An 18,877-nucleotide genomic window follows, 5' to 3' on the forward strand; every position below is an offset into this window, starting at 1 on the left:
CACCTAACTTGTCCAGGTCACCCTGTAATCTCCTAACATCCTCCTCACATTTCACCCTGCCACCCAGCAGCAAATTTGCTAATGTTACTATTAATACCATCTTCTATATCATTAATATATATTGTAAAAAGCTACGGTCCCAGCACTGATCCCTGCGGTACCATGGTCACTGCCTGCCATTCCGAAATGGAGCCGTTTATCACTACTCTTCGTTTCCTGTCAGCCAACCAACTTTCAATCGAAGTTAGTACTTTGCCCCCAATACCATGAGCCCTAATTTTGCTCACTAACCTCCTATGTGGGACTTTATCAAAAGCCTTCTGAAAGTCCAGGTACACTACACCTACTGGATCTCCCTCGTCCATCTTCAGAGTTACATCCTCAAAAAATTCCAGAAGATTAGTCAAGCATGATTTCCCCTTCATAAATCCATGCTGACTCTGACCTATCCTGTTACTGCTATCCAGATGTGTCGTAATTTCATCCTTTATAATAGACTCCAGCATCTTTCCCACCACTGAGGTCAGACTAACTGGTCTATAATTTCCTGCTTTCTCTCTCCCACCTTTCTTAAAAGGTGGTACAACATTAGCCACCCTCCAATCCGCACGGACTGATCCCGAATCTATCGAAATCTTGAAAATAATCACCAACGCATCCATGATTTCTCGAGCCACCTCCTTCAGTACCCTGGGATGTAGACCATCAGGCCCCAGGGACTTATCAACCTTCAGACCTAACAGTCTCTCCAACACCAATTCCTGGCAAATATAAATTTCCTTCAGTTCAGGTCCTTCAGCCACTATTACCTCAGGGAGATTGCTTGTGTCTTCCCCAGTGAACACAGATCTGAGGTACTAATTCAATTCTTCTGTCATTTCTTTGTTCCCCGTAATATATTCTCCTGTTTCTGTCTTCAAGGGCCCAATTTTAATCTTAACCATTTCTTTGCCTTTCACATACCTAAAAAAGCTTTTACTATCCTCCTTTATATTTTTGGCCAGTTTACCTTGGTACCTCATTTTTTCTCTGCGTATTTCCTTCTTAGTAATCCTCTGTTGTTCTTTAAAAGCTTCCCAGTCCTCCCTTTTCCCACTTATCTTTGCTATGTTACACTTTTTCTCTTTTAACTTTATATGTTTCTTAACTTCCCTCGTCAGCCACGGCTACCCATGCCTCCTCCTTGGATCTTTCTTCCTTTTTGGAATGAAATGATCCTGCATCTTCTGCATTATACATAGAAATGTCTGCCATTGTTCCTCCACTGTCATCCCTGCTAAGATATTGCACCATTGAACTTTGGCCAGCTCCTCCCTCATAGCTCCATAGTTCCCTTTATTCAACTGAAAGACTCTATTCCATTCTCTCAGTTGCTCCATGTCTGTCACATCCATTCCAAAGATGCCAGGCTCTACAAGGTAGCCTCCAAAGTGTCCACCTTATTCCTCAAGCGAGGATTCCCACTACCGTGGTTGACTGGGCCCTCAGTCATGTCTGGCCCATTACCCACACTTCGGCCCTCACCTCTGCGCCTCCCTCCCACAACAGCCATAAGGTCCCCAGGTCCTCACTTTCCATCCCATCAGCACCCATATCCGAAGGATCATTGATCATCTTTTCTGAAACCACCAGCGGGATGCCACCACCAGCCACATACTCCCCTCCCCTCCCTTGTCAACATTCTGCAAGGACCGTTCCCTCTGAGACACTTGGTCCTCTCCTCCTCGAGATTGAACACCTCCCCATGAGCCCCATTGCACCTTCCTATGCAATTGCAGAAGGTGCAACACCTGCCTGATGACGTCCTCTCTCCTCACTATCCAAGGGCACAGACACACATTCCAAGTGAAGCAGTCCGTTACCTGCACTTCATTCAATCTAATCTACTGCTCAGAATGTGGTCTCCTCTACAGTGGGGAACAAAGTGCAGACTTCGTGGAACATCCACATTCTGTCCATGGACATGACTCTGAGCTCCTAATTGTCTGCCTTTTCAACACACTACTGTGCTCCCTGGCCAATATCTCTATCCCTGCTGCAGTGCTCCAGCAAAGCTTGGAACAAGCTGGATGAACAGCACTTCATTTTCCGCTTGCAGAACTTAATACTAGGTTCACTAATTTTAGGGGCTAAGCACCGTCCCCCATGTCCTTATTCCAACCACTCCCCCATCTCCCCTCCCTCCTCCCCTTCACTCCCCCCCCCCACACACACACACAAACACACATATACACACACACACACACATCAGGCTGCTACCACAAACAGCCCATCAACAATTATAGATTCTCCCTGGCTGACCTTTACCTGTTCCTTTGTCTGCCCACCTGTTTTTCTCTGTCTCTTGTTGGGCTCCATCTCCACCTATAATTTACTACCCATCCCACCTCTCCTCATCTCCCCCCTCCCCCCCACCCCTACCCCATTACCCCTCTCCTACTCCATCTATAGCATCTATGCTCACCTTTTTCAAGCTAAAACCAATTCTGAAGAAGGGTCACTGGACTTGAAATGTTAGTTCTGTTTTCTCTCCACAGATGCTGCCAGACCTGCTGAGTTTTTCCAGCAATTTCTGCTTTTGTTACTAAATCTAAGGTAATCAGGTTTCACTATATCTTTCCCTTCTCAGGACCATCTGTCAATGCAGCCATCTTCATCCAAGGACTTTACAGGATCACTCAAAGTAAAATGTAAAGAAAACCTGTCTCTAAGCAATGGTTGTTTTCCTTGAGGTTTGAAAAATATCTTCTGACCTTCTGAACTGAAACTTGTTTGTTTTGTTCAGTCAGAAAACCATGCCAATATACCTGACAACCCATTCAAAACTGTTTTAAAAGAAATCACCATGACTGCAGCAATATTTACAAGTTAATACTTAGCATCAGACACAAAGAAAGCCCATGTCTCTCTCACCAAGAGAATGAATAATCAGACAGTTCACATCATACATTCAATAAATCATATCTTGTGTGTGACATACATCTCTTCTCATTAGACTACCCAATGGTTCTTTTCTACCACACTGGTCTGGAGTGGCCAATCTGAAAGAAAGAGAGTAGTAGTAAATCTGCTCTGGAATGAACAAGGGTCGAGATAACTCATACAACATGGTGATCAGGAACGCAGATTGGAATTTGATTTAGGTGCACCACACAGAAGGGTAGGCAGCAGGGTACATTCCAATTAGCTCAGAGCTTTAAGGGAACTGATTGTGGAGTTGGAAGTGCAATTTATGGCAAGAGTCGACAAGCAAAATCTACAAACAATGCAAAGCATTTCAGATCTGATAAAAGAAGTACTAAGTGATCGAGGGTTTGAAGCTCCATGGAGATAGAACACCTCACATCTGGCAGTTATAGGTTGTATTGGGTGGTGTTAAACTGGAGGAACAATGCTGAAAATGTGTTGCTGGAAAAGCGCAGCAGGTCAGGCAGCATCCAAGGGACAGGAGAATCGACGTTTCGGGCATAAGCCCTTCTTCAGGAATGAGGAAAGTGTGTCCAGCAGGCTAAGATAAAAGGTAGGGAGGAGGGACTTGGAGGAGGGGCGTTGGAAATGCGATAGGTGGAAGGAGGTCAAGGTGAGGGTGATAGGCCGGAGTGGGGTGGGGGCGGAGAGGTCAGGAAGAAGATTGCAGGTTAGGAAGGTGGTGCTGAGTTTGAGGGTTGGGACTGAGACAAGGTGGGGGGAGGGGAAATGAGGAAACTGGAAAAATCTGAGTTCTTCCCTTGTGGTTGGAGGGTTCCTGGGCGGAAGATGAGGCGCTCTTCCTCCAACCATCGTGTTGCTATGGTCTGGCGATGGAGGAGTCCAAGGACCTGCATGTCCTTGGTGGATTGGGAGGGGGAGTTGAAGTGTTGAGCCACGGGGTGATTGGGTTGGTTGGTTAGGGTGTCCCAGAGGTGTTCTCTGAAACGTTCCGCAAGTAGGCGGCCTGTCTCCCCAATATAGAGGAGGCCACATCGGGTGCAGCGGATGCAATAAATGATGTGTGTGGAGGTGCAGGTGAATTTGTGGCTGATATGGAAGTATCCCTTGGGGCCTTGGAGGGAAGTAAGGGGGGAGGTGTGGGCGCAAGTTTTGCATTTCTTGCGGTTGCAGGGGAAGGTGCCGGGAGTGGAGGTTGGGTTGGTGGGGGGTGTGGACCTGACGAGGGAGTCATGGAGGGAGTGGTCTTTTCGGAATGCTGAAAGGGGAGGGGAGGGAAATATATCCCTAGTGGTGGGGTCCGTTTGGAGGTGGCGGAAATGACGGCGGATGATACGCTGTGTATGGAGGTTGTTGGGGTGGTAGGTGAGGACCAGTGGGGTTCTGTCCTGGTGGCGGTTGGAGGGGCGGGGCTCAAGGGCAGAGGAGCGGGAAGTGGAGGAGATGCGGTGGAGGGCATCGTCGATCACGTCTGGGGGGAATTTGCGGTCTTTGAAGAAGGAGGCCATCTGGGTTGTACAGTATTGGAACTGGTCCTCCTGGGAGCAGATGTGGCGGAGACGAAGGAATTGGGAATATGGGATGGCGTTTTTACAGGGGGCAGGGTGGGAGGAGGTGTAGTCTAGGTAGCTGTGGGAGTCGGTCGGTTTATAGTAAATGTCTGTGTTGATTCGGTCGCCCGAGATAGAAGTGGAAAGGTCTAGGAAGGGGAGGGAGGAGTCTGAGACTGTCCAGGTGAATTTGAGGTCGGAGTGGAAGGTGTTGGTAAAGTGGATGAACTGTTCAACCTCCTCGTGGGAGCACGAGACAGTGCCGATACAGTCATCGATGTAGCGGAGGAAAAGGTGGGGGGTGGGGCCAGTGTAGTTGCGGAAGATGGACTGTTCCACATATCCTACGAAGAGGCAGGCATAACTGGGGCCCATGTGGGTGCCCATAGCTACTCCTTTGGTTTGGAGGAAGTGGGAGGATTGGAAAGAGAAGTTGTTCAGAGTGAGGAACAGTTCAGTCAGTCGAAGGAGGGTGTCAGCTGAAGGGTATTGGTCGGTACCGCGGGAAAGAAAGAAGCAGAGGGCTTTGAGTCCTTCGTGATGGGGGATGGAGGTGTACAGGGACTGGATGTCCATGGTGAAGATAAGGCGTTGGGGACCGGAGAAGCAAAAATCATGGAGGAGGTGGAGGGCATGGGTGGTGTCCCAAACGTAGGTGCGGAGTTCTTGGACTAAGGGGGACAGGACCGTGTCGAGGTATGCAGAGATGAGTTCGGTGGGGCAGGAGCAGGCTGAGACAATGGGTCGGCCGGGGCAGTCAGATTTGTGGATTTTGGGCAGGAGGTAGAAACGGGCGGTGCGGGGTTGTGGGACTATGAGGTTAGAGGCGGTGGATGGGAGATCCCCTGAGGTGATGAGGTTACGGACGGTCTGGGAGATGATGGTTTGGTGGTGGGAGGTGGGGTCATGGTCAAGGGGCTGTAGGAGGAGGTATCTGCGAGCTGGCGTTTAGCCTCAGCGGTGTAAAGGTCGGTGCGCCAAACTACTACCCCGCCTTCCTTGTCTGCCAGTTTGATAGTGAGGTTGGGGTTGGAACGGAGGGAGTGGAGGGCTGCACGTTCCGAGGGTGAGAGGTTGGAGTGGGTGAGAGGGGTGGAGAAGTTGAGGCGGTTAATGTCGCGGCGGCAGTTGGCTATGAAGAGATCGAGGGCGGGTAAGAGACCAGCACGGGGTGTCCAGGTGGATGGGGTGTGTTGGAGGCGGGAGAAGGGGTCGGCAGAGGGTGGGCGAGAATCCTGGTTGAAGAAGTAGGCACGGAGGCGAAGGCGGCGGAAGAATTGTTCGATGTCACGCCGCGTGTTGAACTCGTTAATCCGAGAGCATAGGGGAATGGAGGTGAGGCCTCTGCTGAGGACTGATCTTTCATCCTCAGAGAGGGGTAGTTCTGGAGGGATGACCGTCTCAAACTCCTCCCTCCCCTTCCTAGACCTTTCCATTTCTATCTCGGCAACCAAATCAACACAGACATTTACTATAAACTGACTGACTCCCACAGCTACCTAGACTACACCTCCTCCCACCCTGCCCCCTGTAAAAACGCCATCCCATATTCCCAATTCCTTCGTCTCCGCCGCATCTGCTCCCAGGAGGACCAGTTCCAATACCGTACAACCCAGATGGCCTTCTTCTTCAAAGACCGCAATGTCCCCCCCGGACGTGGTCGACAATGCCCTCCACTGTATCTCCTCCACTTCCCGCTCCTCCGCCCTTGAGCCCCGCCCCTCCAACCGCCACCAGGACAGAACCCCACTGGTCCTCACCTACCACCCCAACAAACTCCATATACAGCGTATCATCTGCCGTCATTTCCGCCACCTCCAAATGGACCCCACCACCAGGGATATATTTCCCTCCCCTCCCCTATCAGAGTTCCGAAAAGACCACTCCCTCCGTGACTCCCTCGTCAGGTCCACACCCCCCACCAACCCAACCTCCACTCCCACCACCTTCCCCTGCAACCGCAAGAAATGCAAAACTTGCGCCCATACCTCCCCCTTACTTCCCTCCAAGGCCCCAAGGGATACTTCCATATCAGCCACAAATTCACCTGCACCTCCACACACATCATTTATTGCATCCGCTGCACCCGATGTGGCCTCCTCTATATTGGGGAGACATGCCGCCTACTTGCGGAACGTTTCAGGGAACAACTCTGGGACACCCTAACCAACCAACCCAACCACCCCGTGGCTCAACACTTCAACTCCCCCTCCCACTCCACCAAGGACATGCAGATCCTTGGACTCCTCCATCGCCAGACCATAGCAACACGACGGTTGGAGGAAGAGCGCCTCATCTTCCGCCCAGGAACCCTCCAACCACAAGGGATGAACTCTGATTTCTCCAGTTTTCTCATTTCCCCTCCCCCCACCTTGTCTCAGTCAAATCCCTCGAACTCAACACCACCTTCCTAACCTGCAATCTTCTTCCTGACCTCTCCGCCCCCACCCCACTCCGACCTATCACCCTCACCTTGACCTCCTTCCACCTATAGCATTTCCAACGCCCCTCCCCCAAGTCCCTCCTCCCTATCTTTTATCTTAGCCTGCTCGACACACTTCCCTCATTCCTGAAGAAGGGCTTATTCTCCTGGTCCTTGGATGCTGCCTGACCTGCTGCGCTTTTCCAGCAACACATTTTCAGCTCTGATCTCCTGCATTTGCAGTGCTCACTTTCTCCTCTTTCCACTGGAGGAACAATCCCAAGTTGAGGTTCAGCTGGACAGCGAATGAACTCCATGAGTAAAATTGAAATCTCCAGTCACCAAAGGGAAAGCTTTAAAAAATGTCAAATGTTTGCAGGCTGAGAAAGTCAGATGTAAGTGAAATATTTAGAGCGCATAGTGACTGTCACCATTGAGAGGGGACCAGAGGCGTCCCCTCACGATAGGAAGGACAGAAATAATTTGAAAATATAGTCTCAGCACCACGAATGTCAGAATGGAGCAAATCAGGAGTCTAAGCAGATAGATCTTAATGGAAGAAGAAAGTAATGAGACTATTGCGGTCACAGTAAAATGGGTAGATCCATAATTGAAACTGTGGTTAAGGCAGGGAGATTTTATTAAGGCTGGAGGCAATGGGTTTTATTCAGTGAAACCATTAAAGAGAATGGAATGTTTATTAAAACTGAAAAACAATGGGGTTTATTGTAAATGCCAGAAAGCGTGAACTATCTTGGGAAAGGCATTAGGAGAATGGGATAAAGCTTTAAAATCACACACCATGTGATTCATTCAGCAAAGCCATTACAGAGGACAAAAATCATTGACAGTATTAGGCTGACAATAGAGGAAGGTGATGGCCTAGTGGTATTATCACAAGCCTATTAATGTAGAGATCTGGGTATCCTGGTTTAAATCCTGCCATGGTAGATAATGGTATTTTAATTCCAGATTTTTATTGAATTCAGACTATAATAATGATAATGTTCAGAAAACCCATCTGGCCTACATGTGACTCCATTCATAGGCTATGGTTAACTTTTAACTGTCTTCTGGGCAACTAGAAATGGGCAATAAATTCTGGTATAGCCATATCCTGTGAATGAATAGAAGGAAGGAGTCCTCCATTTTGACCACAAAACACAAAAAAACTTCAATAGAGAGAAGCAATGTTATTATTCTAGAGGATAATATGCCTTTAAAAAAAGGAGAATTAACCAGCAGTAATATACAGCAGAATCTGAAGTATTTAAAGTAAGAAGCACATAAATGATATTGGTATCAAGGTTTAAATTAAGAGATGGACCAAAGATTACAAAATTGGACATCTTGGAGAAAACACTTCTTAAGAGAATTGCTTCTAAGCTAGATTATAAAATTAGAATCTGAGCAAGTAAAGACATTTCAACATTTAACTGGTACTTTAGGTAATTTTATATCTTGCTTAGGCATAAAAGAAATGACAGATACTTTTGTTAAAGATCCACAAGCTTTTGCCAACTACTTTAATCATAGAACAAATAAAAAATTGAAAGAGAAACATTTATCAGAGGAGTCCAGCATCCATTCACAGATATTGTCGTTAACACCTCTGCATATTGGTGGATTATGGAGTTTTGAAATCAGAATTCATAAGAAAAATTAAGAAAAGAAAACGTTTTATTGGAATTAATGATGAGTCTTTATCAGATTTATTAAAACTCAAAGAAGACTTGATTATGGTGAAAGCCATTCCGTTGGCATCAAGCTCCACCCAATATAATTATGTTGTACGCAAGTAAGTGATGAATGATTTTGGATTTCAAGAGAAAAAGCCCTATATTCCAGAGTTCTTCAATCTTAATAACATAATGTTTAGTATAACAATGTAGCTTGTATCTGATTGCTATCATGCAAGGAACTATCACTTGTTTAAGATAACGAGTCTCTTCTTGTTAGACTGTCTGATGGTTTTATTGCAGTAGACCAAACAGCTCCACTAGTATGTTGAGTCACTCTTGATAAAGTGTCTCAGAATATCTTCCAAAGTGTTCCAACGTCCATTTCACTCTCACTTGAAGCTACTGAAAAGACTGTGGAGGATTAAAGATGATGAAAATGGTTGACACCAGAAACACAATATGGACTGGTAAACAATTCTGAACCACTATTTTTATTATACCTGATCTTGTTTGCACTGAAGTGCACTGAAAGGTCATTCAAATTCCTTTTGAAGGATAATTCCCCAATTTTTAAAAAAAGTACTCAGAAATTAAATATCCACATTAAAGATTTTGAAATTGAAGCAGAGATAACCTGCCCTGCCCAAAACTGCCAGTAATGCTGTTTCAGAACAATATCTAACTCCAAGAACAGCGGGCAAGATAGAATGGATTCACGTTGTGGGCAGAGTTTAGGGTCAGAAACAGGCTGCTGAAAGCTCAACACTCTGTTCCCCCATTTGGGTTGCCAATCATCCTTAGCTGGACAGACCACTCTGTTTTACCAGTTTGGAAGACTGCCTCTCTTCTCAGAATTTGATACCTGTGGTTGCAAAAGGGTGACTATCTCTTGCCAACAGCAAACCACCTGACTATTCTCCCCCCGAACATCTTCCCTGTCGCTTCTTGGGAGGAGAATATTTCACACTAGATTTTTGAAATAAGCCACGTTGCAGTTGTAGATTTTCTGGTCAATAATAATGAATTTCTGTGTGCTCCATCTGCTCCAAGCTGGATACTTTAGAACTGGAATTATTTCAATGCCGGTTCCCATTTGTTCTGTGGGACTCTGTTCTGGAGCCAGAGACCTGCAGCATAGACTTTGGGCCTGCCATGATGGGAGGAACAGCAACTAACAAGGAGGCTGGCCTTATTCATTAGCATATTCATAGCATACCTACAGTGTGGATGCTGGCCATTCAGCCCATCGAGTCCACACCAACCCTTCGAAGAGCATCCCACTCAGACTCAGGTCGGGTACGTTTTGGCGCCGCCCTTTTGGCGCCGATCATTTGGCCCCGCCGTTTTAGCTCTAACCTGTTTTGGCGCTCATTACTTTAGCGCTGAGCTGTTTTGGCGCCAATTCAGAATAAAAAACAGTCTTGTTTGGTTAAAGAAGAGTGGATGACTAATGACCCGATGTAATTGTCTCAACTAGCAAGAGTTGATAGTCAAAGCTGTAATGACCCGCTGTAGATTCAAATCTCATTTTGTAATCATTTTCTCATTTAACAATTGTTAATAATCACCTACTGCCTTGATGATACTGAAGCCCTTCTGTCTTCACATTGGAAAGCTGTAATACAATTTTCTTTCTATTTTCTTGTAGAGCCCATATCAGAAATGGTTGAAAACATTCTAAGCAACAGAGACAAACCAAAATTTTCACACGATAGTTATCTATATGTATTGGCACCAAAACAGCTCAGCGTCAATGTAATGAGCACCAAAACAGTTTAGAGCCAAAACGGTGGGGCCAAATGATCAGTGCCAAAAGGGCGGCGCTGAATAGTCCCATACTACTGAGACTCACCCCACTACCCTTTCCTTGTAACCCTGCATTTCCCATGGCTAACTCCCACCCCACACCTTCCAACCCACATATCCCTGGACCTTATGGGCAATTTAGCAAAGCTAATCCACCCAACCTGCACATCTCTGGACTGTGGGAGAAAACTGGAGCACCTGGAGGAAACCCACGCAGACACGAGGAGAATTGCAAATTCTACACATATTGTGCCACTGGCTTTGTCTCCACCTGATGGATAACCTAAGAGGACTGGTTTTGGCCCTTTGCCAATAGATCCCTGAAGCCTCTTCTGCTAATTCTACACGGCATGGCATGGTGGCTCAGTGGTTAGCACTGCTGCCTCACAGCACCAGGGACCCGGGTTTGATTCCAGCCTCAAGCGACTGTCTGGAGTTCACATTCTCCACATGGCTGTGTGAGTTTCCTTTAGCTGCGCTGGTTTCCTCCTACAGTCCAACAATATGCTGAGTAGTGAATTGGCCATGCTAAATTTCCCATAGTGTCCTAGGATATGCAAGCTAGGTGGGTTAGCCATGGGAAATGCAGGGCCCAGGGATGGGATGGGTCTGGTTGGCGGTATGGACTCAATGGGCCGAATGGCATGCTTCCACACTGTCAGAATTCCATGATTCTACAGCATTGATTGCCAACTAATCTTGCCAAGGGTTAGGAATATTCTATCCAGGAGACAACTGGGAGATGTGATGACAGTCATCTTTACATGTATGTATTTGAGCTTTCCTGTTTCGCTTTGCAGGAGATGAGTTTGGGGCAAAAGTATGGTCCAATGAAGTTTCTACCAGTGTCAGATCTGATTGTGCTGGAAAATATGTGGGTGGTGCAAGCAAATGCTCTCATCTAGCAAGGCTCTGCTTTGGTAGCTGGATTTTATAATGTTTGACAGTGTTGCATGCTTCTGTGTATTTTGCACTGAGGGCCCTGCATCATGCTGCTTCCATGGATTATCTTTACAGCTGAACAAGTAACTTAGACTGTGTGCTTTGGTCTGGGAGAGTTCCATTTTCAGATCCAGAAAAATATGTTTGCTGTCCTACATATGGCACTAAATGGGGCATTACTTTTACCTCAGAAGTGACTATGCCTGCTCATGGAAATTCTGATCTCGATGTACACAAGAGAGCAGGTGCCTGGTGAAGCCCAAACTAGAATAAACACAACTGTTTCAGTGGCTCCCCATAGTTAAAAAAGCTGACTCTGTCTGATCCCACCCCTAACATTTCCCAGCTGGTGAGAACTTTGCTCTCATCATCCATTCATATTAAGCTTGAACACAATGTTTTGAGGTTCACTGACCTTCTGTGTAACTGGACTGTTTGCTATTTGAAACCACTTTTACTGCGTAATTATTTAAAACAGGCATTGCTTACTTAACTATTACCTCTAAGTACATTTTAATCAACATTGTCTTTTAAATAATGATGACCTAAAATGTCTATGTGCTACAAAAAATTAAACACCAAAGAAGACATCAATTGCATAGTGCCGGTTCCTAGAGCTATTGCATAACTCTTTTTGGATACAATATTTTTACAATATTACTAATGATTCAAATATTGAATCTGTTTGTGTGAGTCCTATCAAAATACTGACGCTCACTGATACTCCCACAATGCATTCACCCCCCACACACTTGTCTCTACAGTTGTCTGCATTTTTCAAAAAACAACAGTACTTAATCTTTGGGCCCACGCAATCTCTTTCAACATTTCACAAAACTGTTTAAACCAACTTGAATGTCTCTTATCTCCACGTTACTATCAATATCAGCTTGCTGTCTGTCCAGCAAATCTTTTTTACAAGCCTTGAGTACCTTTTTCAGGACTGACACAGCAGTACAATTTCCTCCTGTCTGCCAATAGTCATCCACTAGGCTGGATCAGCATTGGCTGAAAATTGGGGAGGGCCCAGCTTTTCCAGCTCAGTACTTATTTAGTTGCTCATCATGTTTTCTCATGAAGGTGATGGACATCATATTCAGATAATATAGTATTGTTTATGACTTTTTTGCCAATACTACAGTAACGACACTGAATACTTGAAATGCTGGAGCAGAATAGGTATTCTATACTGACCCCATGTCCATGCCCCTACCACAAACAACAGACTTTGTTATCACATATTCTGCCATTGCATACTACCGATTGTTGGCCACTAACAGTCTCGATTAACAGCTATTCATCCTCCCAGCCAGATTGTGATTGACTCCTTTGTCTGTCCAACTGTTCTCTCTCTTTGGGCTCCATCCCTACTTATCATTAACTCCTTACCCCTTCCCCCATCCTATCTTCCTGCATATAAACTGACATTTTCCTAGCTACCATCAGTTCTGAGGAAAGGTCACTGGACCAGAAGCTTTAACCTTGATTTCGCTTCAGAGATGCTGCCAGACATGCTGAGCTTTTCCAGCAACTTCTGTTTTTGGTATTCTGTGTTGTTAAGAGATGTGTTGTTCAGTTAAAGATTTACATTGACATGGCAATCTATGGAATCAATGTGCAGCTGACGAATCTACATTGTATATTTTCTCGTATTAGTGGCACCAATATTTTTAATTTTTTTCAGGGTTGATGGTTCCTTTAAATCATTGCCTGTGTTTGTCTACAGCAGCAGCCTACGTCTTCTCCTCTGCTTTCTTTTCTGTCAGGAGTCTCCAGTTGTGAGTTGACATATGCTGAAAATGTGTTGCTGGAAAAGCGCAGCAGGTCAGGCAGCATCCAGGGAACAGGAGAATCGATGTTTCGGGCATAAGCCCTTCTTCAGGGCTTATGTCTGGGAGTCCAAATAAGAAAATTAAATTTGGCTGACTTTGGAAAATCATTGTTCTAAATCTAGTATTGTAATAATTTTCAGTGAATTGTAGCATGTATTCTCCAGTTTCTCTGATGTACTCACAGCAGATGTATGTAGCATTCATCGGCCAAGATTCCAGGCTTGAAGACAATTATGTGACATCACAGCATTGATATTCTCTTTAAAGCCTTACATTCAGCCACCCTCTCTGTATAATGGAGTCAGTGTAAAATCTTTAGTCAGTTACATGAATGTAACATACCGTAATATCTGTATGCGCATTACCCAAACTATGTATGACATATTATAACAGTGTAAATAGGACCTACTCCCTGTGGTTTACATCACACAAGCTAAAATATAGAAAATCACAAAGCGCATCATACACGTATCAATTGTGGTGATAACATTGGTACTAGAAGGTAGAGATGACAGCTAGTTTGTGACAATAGGTGGGCCAAAAAGACTGAAAATGTGATAGTAACATGGCAGTTAGTGAGAAGTCTACAATATGTAGACAGGCCAACAAGAGGTGAGGCCATACTGGATTTGGTTCTGGGTAACGAACCAGGCCAGGTGTTAGAATTAGAGGTAGGTGAGCACTTTGGGGATAGTGACCATAATTCGGTGATTTTTACACTTGTGATGGAGAGGGATAAGTGTGTACTACAGGGCAAGAGTTATAGCTGGGGTCAGGGAAATTATGATGCGGTGAGGCATGACTTAGGATGTGTGGCTTGGAAAAGTAGACTCCAAGGCAAGAGTGTAAATGATATGTGGAGCTTGTTCAAGGAGCAACTATTGAGTGTCCTTGATAATTATGTACCTGTCAGGCAGGGAGGAAAGGGTCGTGCGAGGGAGCCGTGGTTTAATAAGGAATTGGAATCCCTTGTTTTATGGAAGAGGGCGGCCTATTTCAAGATGAGACGTGAAGGTTCAATTGGGGCGATTGAGAGTTATAGGGTAGCCAGGAAGGACCTGAAGAGAGAGCTAAGAGCAGCAAGGAGGGGACATGAAAGGTCCTTAGTCAGTAGGATTAGGGAAAACCCTAAGGCTTTCTATAGGTATGTTAGGAATAAAAGAATGACTAGGGTAGGAATAGGTCCAGTCAAGGATAGTAGTGGGAAGTTGCGTGTGGAGGCGGAAGAGATTGGGGAGACACTGAATGAATACTTTTCTTCAGTATTTACTCAGGAACAGGGCATTGTCGTCGATGTGAATACTGAGTCACAAAAAAGTAGAATGGATGGCTTTGAGGTATGTAGAGAAGAGGTGTTGGAAATCCTGGAAAAGGTGAAAATAGATAAGTCCCCTGGGCCTGATGGCATTTATCCTAGGATTCTCTGGGAAGCAAGGGAGGAGATTGCAGAGCCATTGGCCTTGATTTTTATGTCCTCTTTGTCTACAGGAGTAGTGCCAGAAGACTGGAGGATAGCAAATGTGGTTCCCTTGTTCAAAAAGGGGAGTAGGGATAACCCTAGTAACTATAGGCCGGTGAGTCTCACTTCTGTTGTGGGCAAAGTCTTAGAGAGAATTGTAAGGGATAGGATTTATGCACATCTGGATAGGAATAATGTGATCAAGGATAGTCAGCATGGTTTTGTGAAGGGCAGGTCGTGCCTCACAAACCTTATTGAATTCTTTGAAAAGGTGACGAAGGAGGTTGATGAGGGGAAAGTGGTAGATGTGGTATATATGGATTTTAGTAAGGCGTTTGATAAGGTTCCCCATGGTAGGCTACTGCAGAAAATACGGAGAAATGGTATTGAGGGTGAGTTGGAGGTTTGGATTAGGAATTGGCTGGATGGAAGAAGACAGAGGGTAGTAGTTGATGGCAAAGTTTCTTCATGGAGTGCCGTCACTAGCGGTGTTCCGCAAGGATCTGTTTTGGGACCATTGCTGTTTGTCATTTTTATAAATGACCTGGAAGAGGGGTTAGAAGGTTGGGTGAGCAAGTTTGCGGATGATACGAAAGTCGGAGGAGTTGTTGACAGTGAGGAAGGATGTGGCAGGTTACAGCAGGATATAGAGAAGCTGCAGAGCTGGGCAGAAAGGTGGCAAATGGAATTCAATGTAGCTAAGTGTGAGGTGATTCACTTTGGGAAGAATAACAAAAAGATGGGGTACTGGGCTAATGGTCGGATACTTGGTAGTGTGGATGAGCAGAGGGATCTTGGTGTCCATGTACACAGATCTCTGAAAGTTGCCACCCAGGTAAATAGTGCGGTGAGGAAGGCATATGGCGTACTGGTTTTTATTGGTAGAGGAATTGAGTTCCGGAGTCCTGAGGTCATGATGCAGTTGTATAAGACTCTGGTGCGGCCGCATCTGGAATATTGTGTGCAGTTTTGGTCGCCATACTATAGGAAGGATGTGGAGGCACTGGAACGGGTGCAGAGGAGGTTTACCAGGATGTTGCCTGGTATGGAAGGAAGATCGTATGAGGAAAGACTGAGACACTTGGGGCTGTTTTCATTAGAGAAAAGAAGGTTTAGGGGTGACTTGATTGAGGTGTACAAGATGATTAGGGGGTTAGATAGGGTTGACAGTGTGAGCCTTTTCCCGCGTATGGAGTCGGGTATTACAAGGGGGCATAGCTTTAAATTAAGGGGGGGTAGATATAGGACTGAAGTTAGGGGTAGGTTCTTCACTCAGCGAGTCGTAAGTTCATGGAATGCCCTGCCAGTAGCAGTGGTGGACTCTCCCTCTTTATGGGCATTTAAGCGGGCATTGGATAGCTATATGGAGGATAGTGGGTTAGTATAGGTTAGGTGGGCTTGGATCGGCGCAACATCGAGGGCCAAAGGGCCTGTACTGCGCTGTATTCTTCTATGTTCTATGTTCTAAGTCTTTCTTTTTGATGAAATTAGATTCCCTGCAGCGTAGAAACAGGCCCTTCGGCCCAACAAGTCCATACCGACCCTCCGAAGAGTAACCCACCCAGACCCATTTCCCTCTGACTGATGCAGCTAATACTATGGGCAATTTAGCATAGCCAATTCACCTGACCTGCACATCTTTGGACTGTGGGTGGAAACTGGAGCACCCGGAGGAAACCCACGCAGACACGGGGAGAATGTGCAAACTCCACACAGCCAAAAAGGGAATCGAACCTGGGACCCCGGTGCTGTGAGGCAGCAGTGGTAACCACTGAGCCACCGTACCGCCCTAACTATCACCCATCAATCTATCCAAGATTAGAGCTGAAGTTACAACTACAACCAAATCTAAATGCTAGAAAAATGTACTGAAGTGCAGTGAGCAGTCTCTCTCTCTGACTTTCAAAAGAAAAAGCATTTCACAAGAGGCCCAGAAAAGATCTGATCTCAAAAGTGGCTTCTAAGTGGTGTGGACAGGACAGCTTCAAACTATTGAATGAATTCTTGGGTGAAAACAGACAAACACTGCAAAATAAAAATTTTATGCAAACTAAAATGTTAACTTGTTCTCAGTATTCAGTTGCTTCCATTATCTCAACTCTTGAAAAAAGCACAAAAACCAAATAAAAATGGTATGTGTAATGTCACAACTTGCTCTTTTTGGTGAGAATGAGGCCTACAACGTTTAAAGTGTACACAAAATGTAACAATATTGAAAAGAGGAGACAAGCTAACAGAAAATAAAAATACAAAAAAAAACCCACATTGCAACATACAATTTATAGCCATAAGGATGCAAAATAAAGGTGAAAAGCAAATATCTCACACTGGACAAATAATTCATTATTAATTTCTACATTCTGGACAAGCAGATTTCTGACAACGAATGACAGGTAATCAAACCTCCCAAAAAAAAGAACTCCAGATGCTGGAAATTGGAAGCAAAATCAGAAATTGCGGGAAAAACTCAGTTGGTCTGGCAGCATCTGTGGATAGAAAGCAGAATTGACATTTCAAGTCCGGTGACCCTACCTTAGACCATTCTAAAGAAGGATCACTAGACCCATAACATTAACTCTGCTTTCTCTCCATAAATCCCACCAGACCTGCTGAGTTTTTCCTGAAAATCCTGATTTTGTTCCAGTCAAGCTTCCTCTTTCTCTGAGAATTGAAGGATTGAGGAGAGTAAAATTTCCCAATATTTCTGACCATGATCACAAATATACCAACAAACATTTTCAGATTTTAGAAAATCGACTTAAAGTTCCAGTAAATTTCACAGTATATAAGCTTGCATGTATGTCATACCAACAATATCCAGATAAAGCAATCGACCAATTTGTAGACACATGTCAAGCAAAGATATAGGAATGTGATTTCACTTAAGTTAACTCAGTGACAGGCTGATGGAAATGACCATTGCCTCTACACTCATCAAATCCTTCAGAAAAGCATCTCTGAACAAACCAAAAGAATAAATCATTGACACTCTACTCAACAGAGAACACTACTTTGTAGAAATTGTAGCAGGCCAGCAAGAACTGCAAGTGCTGGAATAACTGTTGCTACAATATCCAGATCTTGTATGAGATGTGGCTTGTCTCATTCACCAAGGATGTACACAAGCTCTGGTTTAGAAAATGACGTTGAACTAAAATGTTGAAGAAATCCAATTGCCTTGGAAATCCTGAAATGTAATACACACTGTTATAGCAACATGTAAAAAAAGGTCAGGGAGCAATACCAATGACATTTCCAAACTTCCATCCATGGAACGCAGGCATGTCAACAAAGTCTAAGAGTTAACTTCAATGTTAAAGCTTACAGGCCCCTGTCAGACAGTACATAGGGTAAACTTGAAACATCACAGGACATCAGAAAACATGAAGCTTTTACTCCATCCAAGTGAGATACCTCAAATTGAGTGGGCAATGTGCACTATGTGCCAATTGCAACGCTAGTGCAAGTACAAATACCATTCCTTTATGCAATTACAAAAGATGTATTCAAGAAACTGGTAAAGTATGACACAATACGCACAAGATAAGCTAACATCTTACAACGGGTTTGACATCCCTTGCATTGACATGTCTTAAATATCATTACAGTCCCTCAGGACGGACTCCTGAAATGTGTTATCTTGTTGAAATGGATGGGTCACTAGTATAGTTCTACCAATATGCACACATCTCTATATTCTTATGATTCATAAGGTATTAAACTGGTCAGTTGCAACAGCAAAATTTCAGACCACAATATTGATCTCATACATTTTGATCACAGCTAAACAGATCAGATTCAGCGAGCTTTGTCAAATGATGACTACCTGCAACAGCTCAATAAGATCATCATGAATGGATGGTTTGAATACATTAAACATGTCCCTCAGAAAATACATTGATTTTGATCATTCAGAGATGAATTAGGACTGTCCAAAAATGTAATCTTCAGAGGGAAACAGGTCATAATTCCACAAATTTTATGTCAAGAAATGCTGGACTGAATGCAAATACCTTACAAAAGTACAGAAACAAAACTGAGAGATCGGCATGTGAATCCGTATATTGGCCTGTCATTTGATCAATTAATCAAATGGTGTGAATTCTGTGCTGGTCGATTAAAGTCACTAAACTGTCACTTGTATTGGGCAGCTGGACATCAATTCCATCCACCTCAACAGTCAAGAAAAGCTCCCATTCTACATGAGACTCCTTCTGAGCCCTTCTGCAATATTGTCACAGATAGTTTGTCATAGA

Source organism: Chiloscyllium plagiosum, unplaced genomic scaffold (assembly GCF_037043375.1).
Source record: "Chiloscyllium plagiosum isolate Xiang-an unplaced genomic scaffold, Cpla_swu_hap1 HiC_scaffold_17, whole genome shotgun sequence".
Lineage (NCBI taxonomy): Eukaryota > Metazoa > Chordata > Chondrichthyes > Orectolobiformes > Hemiscylliidae > Chiloscyllium > Chiloscyllium plagiosum.